The sequence below is a fragment of the Thalassophryne amazonica genome, chromosome 18 (assembly GCF_902500255.1).
Source record: "Thalassophryne amazonica chromosome 18, fThaAma1.1, whole genome shotgun sequence".
NCBI lineage: Eukaryota > Metazoa > Chordata > Actinopteri > Batrachoidiformes > Batrachoididae > Thalassophryne > Thalassophryne amazonica.
This window is the reverse complement of record NC_047120.1, coordinates 33,537,701-33,554,733: the sequence shown is the minus strand read 5'-3', so window position 1 is coordinate 33,554,733 and position 17,033 is coordinate 33,537,701.

Genomic DNA, 17,033 nt, shown 5'->3' with positions numbered 1-17,033 from the left:
CCAGAATACACTATATTACACTACAATTGTCTAAAGACAAAGGGGGCAATAACACTCTCAAATGTAAAAGAATTACAACTAATCTAATCTACTGGTGTTATGAAGGTTATGTAGCTCAATGGAAATATATTGAAATTTCTCCATTCAAAGACCCAATTCAAACTTGTATCGGGAAAAGGGAGCCCCTCATTTATAGAAACGAGGAGCACAATCTATTGCTTTTGATGACAAATTCAAACCAAGAAAATTTAATGACAGATTAAAATGTTAGACCAAAAAGGAATTACAGCAATATGCACAACTGTTAATAAGGGTGTAATGAAAAGCTTTCAAGAACTAAAAAATGATCTGACTAATCAGGACTTATTCAGAAATGAGGGACTATTACATCAAAAAGATTAAAAAGAATTACACTAAAATACACCCTGTTATAAAACTACTTGTACCGGCTTGTAGTACTATTTTACCGAAAAGCTGTGTCAGTTTTATATTCTTGCTTAATGGATTCTAGAACAGATTCCACATTATATGTTCAAGCCAAATGGGAAAAGGAGCTGGGTGAGGAGATATGTGGAAATCACATCAAACTACAACACAATCATTAAAATGGAGAGAATTTAATTGGAAGACTCTAATTTGATATTGCATGACACCAAAAATTTAAAGTAAACAGATGAATGCTCACCAGCCATGCTGGAGATTATACAACCTCATGGACCCAGACCACACACACACACACACACACACACACACACACACACACACACACACACACACACACACACACACACACACACACACACACACACACACACACACACACACACACACACACACACACACACATCTTTTAGAATGGTACAATGGTACAAATATACAACCCTTTAGGGTGGGTGTGTGTGGGGGGGGCATTCACTATGTAATTCCTAAATCTTGTCTTGTTTTATACTTTGGGTATTTGGAAGGAACTTTGCATGCAGGAGGCAAATATCTGGTCAAGATTCTTCTGGCAACTGGAAAGAAGGTCATTACTACCATCTCTGGCCAAATGTTTGACACTTTTTTGGGGTGTACTGGTTTTACTTTCCAGTTCTATCCCATAGTTGACCATATAGCGGGTATTATGTATTATGGTTGCAAGTTTAAATTGGTAACTGGGTGGAGTGCAGCAACAAGCCCACAACACACCCAGTGTTAAGGTCAGGTCTGCTCTGTGAGCATATGCTGGTGGTGCATACTGCCACATTCACCACACCATAGACATGCCCTAGGTCAGGGGTGGCCAAGTTCGGTCCTCGAGAGCCACATTCCTGACACTCTTAGTTGTCTCCCTGCTCCAACACACCTGAATCCAATGAAAGGCTCATTAAATGTCTGCTAACAAGTCTTTCATTGGATTCAGGTGTGTTGGAGCAGGGAGACAACTAAGAGTGTCAGGAATGTGGCTCTCGAGGACCGAACTTGGCCACCCCTGCCCTAGGTCCTCGATGGCAACCACCCAGACAGACAACCAATCCATCCCCGCCTCTTAAAAGTAACCATCTATCTGCCACAGCCAGGTGAAATGTGAGCTTGCCATTGGCTTTCACCTACTTGGACCTTCATTCTCCTGCAATGGTATCAGCATCACCAAACACTTCTGTCTAGTGATGTCATGACTCCAGGAGCTCTTCCCAGGTATGACTTCATCTCAAAGGCTGCGGACCCAGACACATGAATGTCACTGCTGAGATAAATGAACAGCTCTACAAGTCATTGAAAGTATGGATCTTAGTCTTGATGCTGGACAATCATAAAGCCAGACACTGATTCAGGAGGCAAACAAACTTCATATGATTTCAACCATATCTGTTCAGAATTTTTGAGAAGTTATTGAGCATTCATTTACCATGTTGTTATTATTAATATGACCACTGTTGTTGTGATTACTTGGTTCGATTGCTTATTTTGGACTTCCTCTGAAAAGGCAGGCTTCTTTCAGATGTTTTCACAGGCATTTTTGCTTGTTTCTCAAAGAAAATCTGGCAACTTTGGCAGCAATTCAGTGAATTCACAGAAAATGCTGCTGCTGTGTTGTTTGCCTTGTTCAGTCTGAATTAAGTATTACTTTAGGGGAAGGTGGATCATACTGAACGCCTCGCAGGCCCCAGACGATAGGCCGGTTCAAATTTGACACGCATTGATTGCACCTGCCCTGTTCTGGCTCACACATCTCTGCAGCAGCAGCAAGGCGAAACAAGTGTGCACACAATGCACAAGCAGATGCACACTCAGTATTGACTGATCCAGGCCTTGCTCTTGCACAGTAAGCCTTTCTGTACCTCTGATTTTGCCTCGCAGGCGTGTAAAGGGAGATTGGACCGCTGTAGGTTTCCACAAATTTTTCCACAAGAAATGCTGTTAGTCTGGTGCAACTAAAAGATAGTGTCTCAGGGATCCCAAGTGCTTCACTAAATGTTTAATGTGGCACGAGGAGGACAGGCGGGTGGGGCCTCAGGAAGCCACAGAGCTGTAGAGCTGGAGTCCCTCTGTGTGTCTGTGTGTGTGTGTGTGTGTGTGTGTGTGTGTGTGTGTGTGTGTGTGTGTGTGTGTGTGTGTGTGTGTGTGTGTGTGTGTGTGTGTGTGTGTGTGTGTGTGTGTGTGTGTGGGGCTGCATGCTCAGCACCCGGAGAAAAACGATTTCATTTGAAAATCTTTGTGCGTGGTTGTCAGCGTGGGAACACAAAGCTGAAATGCTGAAAAGTTCACATAACATGAGGCTATATATTTGCAAGTGCTGACTACAGAATCCACAATGGAGAGCAGGAAAAGGAGGGTCGTGCACATTCGTGCGTTGTTGTGGAAGACAAATGAGCACTGCAACGTAGGCTACTGGCCCTCTCTTGGCCTCCTTTTCCTACGTGCTAACCCTGCTGCCTTTCCTCCTCTTCCTCCACCTCCTCAGCCTCCACAGAAGTTATATAACGGTGAACTCCTCAGCCTTTGTTATCTCACACCAACCACACAGTACACCGTGCACGCTCGATGACAGACAGTGGAGAAGAGGAGCGAGCGTACGGGAGGCCCAGAGAAGAGAAAACAAGATGGTTTCAGATGAAATCGCCACTAAATGAGGGGAAAAGCAAAATGTCATCTTGTGATTTTTCATATGCAATATCATTAGAAATGCATCTAAACTCAGCGATGACCCGTGTCCATCATTAACGTGTGTTTGGCTCTTGTTGGTTCTTCTGTCATGCCACCAGCTGACCTCAGAAGGAGAAAAATGTCTCAATATTCATGTAGTGGAAAAGTTGCATGCAGATTAGATAGAACTTTACTGATCCCTTGGGAAGACTCCCTCAGGGAAATTAAGGTTCAAGCTGCATCATATAGCAGCACAGAGTATCAAAAGTGAAAATAAAAAAAAAATGCAAATATAAATACACAAATATAAATCCCAGACATACTGATCAATACTGGTTTACTGGCTACTACTGTTCCTCTCATTCCCATCCTCTGTCTTCCTGTTACTCCTCCTCCCCCTGAGTGAGGAGTTGTACAGTCTGATGACCTGAGGGACAAAGGAGTTTTTCAGTCTGTTGGTCCTGGACTTGGGAAGGAGCAGTCTGTGGCAGAAGAGGCTCCTCTGGTTGCTGATGACGGTGTGCAGAGTGACTGGCATCATCCATAATGTCCATCGGTTTGTCCAGTGTTATCTTCTCTGCCACCATCACCAGAGAGTCCAGCTTCATGCCAACCACAGAGCCAGCCCACCTGATCACTTTGTCCAGCCTGAATGTGTCCTTCTTGGATAAAAGAGGACACTGGCTAGTACGGACTGGTAGAACATCCGCAGGAACCTCCTCAGAAACTATCTGCTCTGTCGCTTCCTGTACAGATGGTTGGTGTGGGTTGTCCAGTCCAGTTTGCTGTCCAGCCACAGCCCGAGGTACAGGTAGGAATCCACAGCCACTGGAACCACAGATGGCTCCAGTGGCTGTGGATTCCAATGCGTACTGGAACCACAAATGGCTCCAGTGACTGTGGATCCCTACGTGTACCTCGGGCTGGAACCACAGATGGTTCCAGTTTAAAATACAGCGACATCAGTATCACTGGCAGTTCCATGCTTTCACACACAGGGGGCTGAGCATTGTATAATGGACACTTCGCAAGATGCAAAGATGAGAATTATGGGTAAGCTGATGTTAAATCAATGTAGAAAATATGTTGGATTTGAAAATTGTATCAACGCTGAAGTCGTACTGTTGGATAATCATAGATATTCGATATAATATTCCACTTATTGTAATAAACTGTGTCATGGTTGGCACGTGCACAGCTGGCACGTGCTGTTTTGTAGTTCCTCAGTCTCAGCGTCATCTAGCAACCATGTTCTTTAGCACTTCTGATTGGTAGCCGCCCTTCACAGCCTTGACATCCCAATATTTGTCGCTAAAACGTCACCCTTGCTTCTCTGTCAAGCACGTTCACTGAACCTTGAAGACCACCGAGAAGACGGCAGGACTTTTGTCAACCCCCCCACCACCGCCAACTGTTGAAATAAAAATAACTGCTCATCAGCCTGCTCTCTGCATTGGGGTTAGCATCCTGGTTTTTGACACTGTGGTTGTGTACACAGTCAAAATTACACAAAAAAAAAAAACTGTCACTGTCCAACTACCTATGAATCTGAGCCTACATACCAGCTACCTGTAAGTTCTTTCATCTTCTCCTTCTTTTACATATTCATTCATTTTCAACTGCTTTTCTGGGTGTGGGTCACGGTGGCAGCAGACCAAGCAGCTCAACCCACACTTCCCTATCCTCGGCCAAGTCCAGTAAGTCTTCCCAGGATCCTGAGGTGTTTGCAAGCAACCTGGGAAATATCCAGCGTGTCTTGGGTCTTCCACAGGGCCTCCTCCCAGTTGGCTGTGCCTGGAAGACCTCCCTAGGGAGACGACCAGGGGGCATTCTCACTTTCTTTTTAATATCAGATACCTATTTCCTACATCCCATAACTATACCCCTGACTATAACCCCAGATTACCTCCTGGTTTGAAGAGGTGATGTTGTCTATGCACTTGCTGACATTTGCTAGTTTGTAGCCGTTTTACACTGTTTTGTTTTTTTTTTTGTTGTTTTTTTTTCTCAAATTAGGCAACAAAAGGGTTAGTGGTAGAAAAAGAATCACATGAAGGTGTTATAGCAAGCAGCCATCGCCCTCTGTTGGCCAAATCAAGCATAGTGTGAGATGTCTGCCCATCTGCTCTGCCTGCTGGTCTCTCTTTCTGGTCTGGTTTTAATTCTCACTTAAAACCTGGGACACCTACAACCGGTTCAAGTAAAAATGGGAAATGCCCCTGGAAAATAGAGACATCTGGTCACCCTAGTTAACATCAGACTTCAATGTAGATCAATGTTGGACCAATGTCATTTGCACACTGGGACTTGCTATAGTACATTTACAAAACTAGAGGTTTGAGTCATTCATTTTCTAAACCCACATTTCAATAGAGGATGATGGTGGGCTGGAACCTATCCTGGCACTCACTGGGTGAGAGGCGGGGTACACCCCAGACAGGCTGCCAGTCTATTGCAGAGAGATAGATGGCTACATGTTTGAATAATATATCAAGTACGCCTGCCTGGTGCAATTTTTTTTCAATATGACAGCAAACTTTCTCAGTGAAAATAAGACAAACACTTCTGCGTTATAAAGGTGAAAACCAATAGTACGCAAGGAACAATGGTGTCAGTCTTTATTTTCAGATACCACAGGGTGAACCCAGTGTGAGCCTATGATGCCCCAGTCCAATGCAGGTTATGTCTTCAGCTGAGGCTATGGGTGGACTAGAACAATGCAGATGAAGTGTCTTGTTCAAGTACAAAGACAGGTAGCGTGACTGGGAATTGAACTGAGGTCTGCATATTGGCAGCCCAAACTCTCATCCAACTGATCTACCTGCTCTAAAAGAAAGTGCTACTAGAGACTTTGGGGTGGTACACAAGGTCATTTATTAAATTGTCGTGGTGGTCCTCACCCACCTCCAGCATACCTCTGAATCCGTCCTTGTTTGGGGTTCCTTCTGTATCCATGCAGTTTGTCTGTTTTTCCTTTGCACACATTTGTTATTGTGAAATATTTAGTGTTTAGTGTATATTTATAGATACTTGTACAGTCAAATTCCCAGCCCAGTTTCGTGTTTTTTTTTTTTTTTTTTTTGTGCCTCCGTCACAAAAAGCACCAGATTATCGTGACACATTTTTTGGTTAGCTATTTAAAATCTTCCCCTTCTCCCTACTCTAAACCATAGCATTAGTATCTACCCTCCCCTAACCCAAACCACAACCCCCCCAGACCCCCCGTTACCCAACATTTCATGCCCCTGTTACGAAAAGCACCTCATTTTCGTACCCCCATCACAAACCCATTAATGTACTTTTCGTAATGCTGCCACGAACTGCCATGAGAATGGGTTGAAATTCCTTGTATTCTTGTAGATACCTGGCGAATAAAGGCTGTTCTGATTCTGATTCTGTTGCTATTTGGTGTTTCGCAGTTGTGAATCTCGCGCCGTCTCACGGTCCGTGACTCACGCGAGAGATCAGTTTCACCAGAGTTCCGGTTCAGGCCACAATGTAAACAAACGTCATGAAGTATGGACAACAAGCGCTGTGAGATGCCAGAACTCTGCTGGTACTGCGGAGCACTCTGGGAAGCACATTGGGCCCACCAGGGGCATTATGGGAAACGTTAAAGTACCGAAGAGGGATTTTGTCATATCTTGCAATGATCTGCTTGAAACGAGATTCATATATATGTTTTATGTGCTGTCAAACATACCCTCAAGCTAGCTGTTAGCTAGGCCATCATTTGTGGCAGCACTGAGCAGGTAGCTTTGCCCTTATTATGCCACTTGTCTTTTTGAATCAGGCCCAGCTGACTGGAGTAATCGTAGTAACCAAACTCCAGTGAGGCTCTAGCGCTCAAAAAGTGTCAAAGCTGATGGCTTTTTGGAGCTCAGGCAGTCAGTCATGCAGCATCACAGTCACATTTCTCTTCCGATCAGACTCACGCGGCTGAAGCGTGACTTTCCTTTGTTATGACTAATGAGACTGAATGTGCCATCTGTAACAACATCACAACTGAGAAGGCAGATGAGGCCAGGCGCGGAGTCATGACGCCGCCATGCCTTTCTGATCATGCTGATGTACTGTTTTGGAAAAAAAAAATATGACTGAGGGAAGTGAATACGTAACACTGCTTACTTAAGAAGTGATGTCGTATAAAGGAGGAATAACGGCGCCATTTCAGGGCATATACAGGATTTAACTATCATTTTTGAAGACATTCTTACACGAAAAATACTAAAAATATGTATTTCTTTGTAGCCACCAGACTTAAAGGTTTTTGAAACTGAAAGAAACTGAAAAACAAGTTTCAAGGTCCATGTAACCAAATTACAGGGGTACTGACTGGGAACTGAATTTAGAGTTTATCCTAATAATGTGCCCTTTTAATCTGATGAGTTACAAGATGATAGCACTTATTGATTTTGTCTAATCATGTTAAGAATTTGGGTGGAAACATCATCTGACATCCTCCAGTTCATGTACTTGGAGGGAATTTGCCAAGAAAAATCAGGTGAGTGTTTTTTTAAAATCACACCAAAGGTCAAAATTAAACAACTAAAACACAGCAAAATTGTTGGAGACAATGAGGATTGGTTGATGTGGATCACTCACGTGTCTTCTGGTGGTGTCCAAAATTACAGTGCATCCGGAAAATATTCACAGCGCTTCACTTTCCCCACATTTTGTTATGTTACAGCCTTATTCCAAAATTGAGTAAATTATTTTTTTCCCCTCAACATTCTACTCACAACACCCCATAATGACAACATGAAAAAAGTATTATTTATTTTTTTGCAAATTTACTAAAAAAAAATATATATACAACAAACCTACACAATTGTGTTTTGTCAACATTCTGAAAATATTGCTTAAATTTTGACCAAATCTGTAATGGAAACCTGCCAACTGGCTCACTCACTGTACACCATTACTGAGAGACAAGCTTGGTCCAAGTTTTCTTAAATGTATTAAGTTCAGAAACTGTAACATATGCACATAGTTTTTTGAGATGCATTTAAAAAAACATAGAAGAGAATGATGAGATGTTACCTTGATTGGATATGACTTGAAGCTGTCACCTCTTCAGCGCAATGAACAACCACAAGACTAAACCAACTGGAATACCCCTGAATTGACCAAAATAGTAAATGGACAGCATTTATATAGACCTTTCCCATCTCTAGCAGACACGCAAAGCATTTTCAATGCTTAATATTTACCTATATCGATGTCAGTGTGCTGCCATGCAAGGTGTTAAACAGCACAACAAAGATCCTCTGGTCACAATTCCACTGCTTTAGCCTATAGAGAGTCTAGAGGTCTAAACTCAGCAGTGGTGGGCACACTTCCGATAATCTGATAACAGATAATTATCGAAGATAATGTTTTCATTATCACATTATCTTTTTAGATAACTTTAAAAAACATTATCGGACCAATTACTAGAAGCTATTAAATTTGTTTTATTAGTAGTTGTAAATGTACCAGAGATAATATTGGAATTTATCTGTTATCGGTTATCTGTAACTTCCGATACATTTTTGGGTGGTTTATTGTTTTATCTTTATCGAAGATAACTTTTCAGTTATCTGATTATCTGTTATCGAAGTTAATTTTTTGGTTATCTGTGCCCACCACTGAAACTCAGTCTAGACCAACAGATGGTCTAGAGTCCAGATAATGGTCTGGAGTCTAGATGGTGTAGACTCTAGACCATATTTTATTTTAGACTCTTCAGATGGTCTAGGTCTGGTTGGGGTGGGTAATGAGGGCCAAGACACTGCAGGTTTTCCTTGCAAACAATCACCTCAGCAGATGGGTTGATGATGAGCTTCTCCTCTGTACATAAACACCTCATCGTCAATGAAATCACCTGTTGAGGTGATTGGTAGCAAAGAAAACATGCAGTGTCTTGACCCTTCATGGCACATGACTTCCCACCCCTCTAGACCATCTCATGGTCTAGACCAGACCTGGGCAAACTGCGGCCCGGGGGCCACATGCGGCCCTTTGTATGTCTCTGTCCGGCCCTCATGAGGTCTGTGATTATTATTACATATATTAAAAATGTCAAGCTTGTGTGTTGCAAATCATTAGAGAGGTTTATTTAGGTATATTTAAATATTTACATATTATTACAATAATAAAAATGACCTATAAAAGCTGTTAAATAGGTAATTTTTTGTAAAAATTTGTAATGGGAGACAGCCGAGTTATCGATGGTGTGGCCCTTGGACATAATTCAGGTTCCCTATGTGGCCCCTTGTAAAAATTAATTGCCCACCCCTGGTCTAGACTCTAGATGGTCTATATTTGATGGGTTATACTCTACCATTGAATTCTATTTAATCCACTAGATGGCGGATGAGGCCTGTGAGCTGTTGCCAGCAGCCTCCATCTTGCTTAGCATTATTATGTGTCTTCAGGCATTAGATTAAATAGAAATAGATCATTTGGTGACTTAAACTTGGGTTAAAGTGATCTGAAAATGCTGTTTTGTGCAGTGTTCAGGTCCTGCGACAAGCTGACAAAGGATTATCAGATGGTTAAATAAATAAATAATAAATTGTGGTGTGATCTTTCATAAGTGTGTATTATATGTCATATAAATGATGTGGGGAAATTACTAAAATTGCTGAATAGAGGTTAGAAAATTATTTATTTTGTTGTGTTGTTCTGTATTGTGTAAAGTAGTGACTTCAGTTTTACTGCCTGAATGCTTTGTCGTGATGAATATCGCACCATTCGTATAGCGATTCAATTAGAAGTCTCACTTTCATAAGTCTCAATTTATCCCTTTTTAATTAGCCTGGGGGCTTTTTCTTCACATCAGGTTTTCCATCCTGAGATATTCTGTAAGAGCAAATTCATAGAATGGAAATGCTTTTTCTCTCAGCTTGGTGAGTCACATGACAGTCGCTTTGACATTGAATATTCTACTAATATAAGAATATACATGAATGAGATTAATTTCTCTATAATATACAAAATATTCCAGTTAAGTGTTTTCAGATTTCTTTCAACTTGGTCCAGAAATTATTTAATAAAGTCTTACTTTCAAACTCTTTTGAAAACATTGATCATGTCCACATTGATGTCTATTTATGTCTGGTTGTCAGACACTAACCAAGATGGCGGCGCTCTGGCAACACCCAGCAAATGAGCGGATCGCCCCGGTTCTCCATCTAGTGGGTAAATAGAAATCGATGTACTCTACAGATCATCTGATGGTCTAGACTCTAGATAGTCTAGATCTGATGGTTTACACTCCAAACCCTCTGATGCACCCTGCTCAGCATGCCGCTCTCGCTGGAGCGACATCTCTGCTATTTTGGCATTATGGGATAGCTCGCGCCCACAGATTGAGCTTGCCGGACTACTTTCGCCTGACCCAGTTTCCGGTCATTTGCAAAATGGCGCTGAAGTTGCCGAGATGAGAAGATGCTGCTGGATGAGTGTGAGTATTGACTTACGATCATTTAGGCATTAAAACACACAAGATACACAAGTTCTTGTGCCAAATACCACAATTATCTGGGAACTACTTTTTGTGCATGAATTCATCAAGCACGTCAGCTGCAGGTGCGTACGAACACAGAATATACAAAAACTGTACAGAAGTTCGGCTAAAACCAGAGTGTCCACTTTTTGCTTGCCATAAGCTAAGCTAGTGGCGCTCATGAGAGTATGCATCTGATGGTGAGTCTAAACCTTTAGATCTAGATCTAGACTCTAGACCTTGAGATGGTCTACAACTGAAGGTTTAGACTCTAGATGGTCTAGATCTGATGGTTTACACTCCAAACCATCTGATGCACCCTGCTCAGCGTGCCGCTCTCGGAGCGACATCTCTGCTATTTTGGCATCATGGGATAGCTCGCGCCCACAGATTGAGCTTGCCGGACTACTTTCGCCTGACCCAGTTTCCGGTCATTTGCAAAATGGCGCTGAAGTTGCCGAGATGAGAAGATGCTGCTGGATGAGTGTATTGACTTACGATCATTTAGGCATTAAAACACACAAGATACACAAGTTCTTGTACAGAAGTTCGGCCAAAACCAGAGCGTCCACTTTTAGCTTGCCATAAGCTAAGCTAGTGGCACTCGTGAGAGTATGCATCTGATGGTGAGTCTAAACCTTCAGATCTAGATCTAGATTCTAGACCTTGAGATGGTCTACAACTGAAGGTTTAGACTCTAGATGGTCTGGATCTGATGGTTTACACTCTAGAACATCTGATGGTGAGTCTAAACTTTGAGCTCTAGACCAGACTCAAGACCTTGATATGGTCTAGATCTGATGTTTTTTTTAGACTCTTGACCACCTTATGGTCTAGCGTTTCACTTCCAGAGGACACCTCTACAGTGTGATTGATAAAAAAAGATGTTAAAAAAACACTCCCCCTTTAAAGAATGACCCCTACATCCTTACAGTAGTGTCCACAGATTCATTAAAAAGACATTCTTACGCACCATGATCATTTGGTTCCTTATGGTTTACAATCTTTTATTTGCAATATGACCAGCGATTCACCTTGACTAGAAACAATTCAGTATTTTAGGATACTGTGGTGTGTGTGTGTGTGTATGTGTGTAAGTAGTTTAAAAGCATGGAAAACTGTTGAATTGTAAAGTGAATGTAATTGTGTCTACTGTCATATATAAACAAAAGCAGTACTATCTGGTGATTGTCAGAGGTTAATCTCCATCACCACTGGCCACATACTGGGAAAAAAAGAAAAATAATCACAACAACGTTTATCACGAAGATGTCATTTGAATTGAATGTTGGGGTGGTCTTGCAGTACATGACGTCCTCCGCCAGAGGGCGATCATGAGCAGCATTTTATCCGGATATTCCACTGTTAAAGGAGATTTTTTTTAATGAAAGACGTGCGGACGGATCCGCGCGTTGGGACGCAGCCGGCGCGGTGCGGCGGCACAGGAAAAACACCTCCGTGTTGATAACCATTTGTAAAATCCAGGCGGCTTTTGATGGCTTTCAGTGGAGTGAGTATATGAGAAATTGTTTAACAGCTGGACATGTTCCAACTTGTCCTTAAGGCTTCCAACAGAGGTGTTTTTCCTGTGGCGGAGCGTCGCAGCGGCTGCGAGCTGATGCTGCAATCCATCCGCACGTCTTTCATTAAAAAAATCTTTAACAGTGGAATATCCGGATAAAATGCTGAAACCGACTTCTTCTGAAACTTCTCTGTTCTCTCACGACGTCCTGGATCAATAGAGCCTGAAATGTGGAGGTTTTCAGCTTGAACAGGCTGACGACGGCGCCTGAGAGCGCTGCGCGACGTCTCGCACCGTGGGAAGTCCTTAAAGCGACAGTATCACCTCAAAATCTCTCATCAGCCGTTAAAATTTTCACCAAAAACCATCTTAATTTTTCGAACCATGTCCACTTCGATGTGTCTCACAGGTTTAGAAAAAAGTTTGATCAAACAAAGCGCAAAAACTTCTCAGACAAAGGAATTCCGACGAGGGGCTGGACGACTCCTCCCACAAGGAGTGCTCACAGGTGAATGACGTCACCGACAGGCGTGGAAAAACTCACGCATGCGCAAGAGGGTTCAAGCATGTCTGATAAAAACTATATGAATGAAATCCATATAGTTTTTGAAAAAATAAAAAGGACCTATACTTTATTGACAGACCTCGTGTATATATATATATATATATATATATATATATATATATATATATACAAGGTCTATTAGATAATAAACCGACCCTTTTATTTATTTATTTTTTTAACTATATGGATTTGAATGACATGCGATGCTTGAACCCTCGTGCGCATGCGTGAGTTTTTTCACGTGTGTCGGTGATGTCATTTCCCTGTGGGCAGGCCTTGAGTGAGATGTGGTCCTGCCCTCTCGGCTGAATTCCTTTGTTTCACACGCTGCTCGAGACGGCGCGCGTTGCTTTATTAAAATTTTTTCTGGACCTGTGAGGAATATCCGAGTGGACACTATTCGAGAAATTAAGCTGGTTTTCGGTGAAAAGTTTAACGGCTGATGAGAGATTATGGGGTGTTTCTGTCGCTGTAAGGACTTCCCACGCAGCGGGACATCATGCAGCGCTTCCAGGCGCCGTCGTCGGCCTGTTTCGAGCTGAAAACATCCTAATTTAAGGCTTAATTCACCCAGGACGTCGTGAGAGAACAGAGAAGATTCAGAAGAGGCCGGAATGAGGACTTTATGCGGACATTCTACTGTTTAAGGACATTTTGTAATGAAAGAGGTGTGCGCAAATTCGCCGAGTCGTTTCCATGACTATATATATATATATATATATATATATATATATATATATATATATATATATATATGCTGGCAAATTCATTAGCTGTGTTTCCATCCAACTAGTATTGCAACTCTTAAGCAAATTTTCATTAATGTGGCAAAAGGAAGAGTGTATTTGTGCACATTTCCATCCACTTGTTATGTGCCTTTGGTTTCACAATTCTTTGGAATTGAGAACCATAATTTCGTGCTTCAGTCATTTGTGGTGTCTGTATTTCACAAAGTAAGGTTGCACCACATCGCAAAATTAACTACACTGGAGTTACAGAGTCCCAGCACATGTAAGAAGCTGTGCGAAACAGTTCTTTTTCAAGGGTTTTAACTCTGCAGCCCCTGTTGCAAGATTAACAAGGTAGTTTAAGACCCTGGAATGATGTGGAACTTTCTTTTCCTGGCCTTGAAAAAAATGTTCACCTTTGTAACAAAACCTGGTGAGTGAAACAGAGGAAATTAAAGTGATGTCACCTGTGTGTGTGTGTGTGTGTGTGTGTGTGTGTGTGTGTGTGTGTGTGTGTGTGTGTGTGTGTGTGTGTGTGTGTGTGTGTGTGTGTGTGTGTGTGTGTGTGTGTGTGAGAGAGAGAGAGAAATCAAGTGAACAATCCAAGCTTGTTTCTTTACTAAATTATAAAATGAATTCATACATTTATCTATATACCATAGCATATGTCCTTTTTTTAAAATTCAATTTATTTTCATTTTCTCTAGCGCCAAATCACAGCAAAGTTGCCTCAAGGTGCTTTACACAAGTCCATGTCTTTGTTAAAGAGCATAAGACAAAGCATAAAAGTACGTATTTTTAATGTGTGACAGCATCCTGTATCGTAACTGAATCTCTGCTGTTTCTAACAAACCAAACCGTGGGAAAATCAGGTAAAAATTTGGGAAGTTATGGATTATTATAGTTGGGGATACACCTTCCTCAATACAAATAAATGCACTGGGGATGCAACAGGGAAGCCATCCAAGATGACGGCCAGCTGGCAGTCCATGAGGCGTCTACGTATATAATGTATATGGGTACAAGATGTTTCGATGCCTCGCTTCACCCTGCAAAAAAAAAAAAAAAAAAAAAAAAATCACGTGACTCCCCAAATGAAGCTTTGTTACGTCACACACGTATCGGTAACATATAACACCAATTTGAAACTCTTCTAGTGCTTATAAATGGGCATGAGGATGGTTCTGGTGTGTGTTATTAGTATAGTTTTAACAACTGACAACCAGAGAGAAACATTTCAGTCAGATAAGCATAAAATTAGATAAACCATCATACATTTATACACTCACATTGACATTCAGACACAATATATACTGATTTACACATGTATATACATACTTACACATATTAAGTACATATCCAGAGAAAGATTAATAGGTTATTAGCGGATAAGTGTAAAGTGAGTGTGAGAACATTAGAAAGTGTTTATGTGATAGTCTGTGTAGTGAGAGTGTGAGGAAAAGAGAGATAGGGAGGATGGAGGCAGCTGTTTATCCAACTCTTTACAAGCTGGACAAAATCATATCATATTCCACCAACGTCTGTGACACGTGAGAGTGTCTTCTCCAAAACTGGAGAGGTAGCAACAAAGAAGAGGAACCACCGACATGATCTAATTTTTAAACAAAAATCTTTGAAGCCCCCATAGCCCCATCATTTTGTACAACTATTGTCATAACACTCCCGAGTTGCACAAGCATTTCCCAGTTTATCTCTGTTACATACAGTATTTTTTTATGGCACAATCACATTATAACACAAGTATATTATGAATGTCTTTAAACAAAAAAATAGTCAAAAATTTCAAACTGATCAGCGAACCTTTATTATTAATCATACATAACAGTGCCTTAGTGTTTTATGACGTCTTACCCTTTATTGTTACATGCAAGTGCTATGTTGAAGGTTGGCCAGCAGATGTCGCCATATTTATTTGTATTAAATACGTCGAAACAACCAGCAGTGGTTCACAAACTTCGGTTTCTCCATCACTACTGTTTTTGCACCTTTTGCAGGGGCGGGAGGAAGGGACCAAATCTCTCATGCCCCGAGCACTCTTTTTTGTGGCTATGATTGGAAATTGTTCAAATAAAAGTGTAATGCATTTTGTTAAACAGCTGAGTGGCTGAAAGAAAGGATTTTCTTTCACCAAAACATCAAATCAAGACTTGCATCTCAAATGTACCTTCTGGCAAATTGTAGCTGAACTTTCAGGTCTTCTTTTTACTATAAAGTGCCACACTGTTTGTATTTCTTCGTAATTGATGTGAATAAAGTCCAAGACATATTCAGCGGCAGCTTTACCATCAAAGAGCCTCATCCACAACTACCACAAAACACTCCAAGCTGTCACTGATTTTACACACACACACACACACACACACACACACACACACACACACACACACACACACACACACACATATATATATATATATATATATATATATATATATATATATATATATATATATATATATATATATATATATATATATTTAACAAGGTTAGTCCCATTGAGATTGAGACCTCTTTTGCAAGGGAGACCATTATAATCCAATTATTAATAATTCCAATTCACCTAATCTGCATGTCTTTAAATGTGGGAGGAAACCGGAGCACCCGAAGGAAACCCATACAAACAGGGAGAACATCCAAACTCCACACCTTTAGGCCACAGGTGGGAATCGAACCCATGACCTTCTTGCTGTGAGGCAACAGTGCTAACCACTAAGCTGCTATACATATATATATATATATATATATATATATATATATGTATCAATAAAAGACATATAGATCTCTGTCGCAGCCAAGTGTGAGTTGCCAGATACTGCATCCCCTCTTGTTTTTTTTTTTCCTTCCTACAGATATTTTCAAGGATTCAAGGATTCAAAAGAATTTTATTGTCATATGCACAAAGGAACATGTTCCCTGCACAATGAATTGTGTCTACTGCATTTAACCCATCCTAATTGCCAGTTAGGAGCAGAAGTTGCCATAAGGCGTCCGGGGACCAGCTCTAGATGTACATCCCTGCTTTAGGTCACAGCAGGGCTGAGCAAACCATGACCGACCCAAAGACAAACAACACACACGTAACAGACATAAGCCGGCCTGGTACATAAACACATATAAAAAAGTACACACAAGATAAGGAAGAGAAAAAAAACCCTCAAGGTCGCTGCCTTTGAGAAGCCACAACGAGGAAAAAACTCTTATCAGCACAGAGAACAGTAAACACACAGACAAACAATAACACAGGACGACAGCCGAGATTTGAAAGTCCAGTTTATCAGAACACTCCGGTAGCAGCCCTTTTTGGCGCTAAACAACGGCCATGACTGAATCGTGGAAGGGAGGGGGGTTCAGCTCTGAGCAGTCCACTGTTCACAGTCAACGTCAGAGCTGGAGAAGCTGAGGGAGGGGGAAACCAGGGAAGCGAGGCTTGAGTGTTTAATCTTCTTGGAGGTTTTTTATCGCAGCGGCCTTGAAGTGCCGCTGTCTTGGGGAAGCCAAATGAATGTCTGATTAGCAGACGCCTGAAAGATTCCACAGTTCTGTGAACAAAGTGGCTCTCAATGCATCTGAATGTATAAA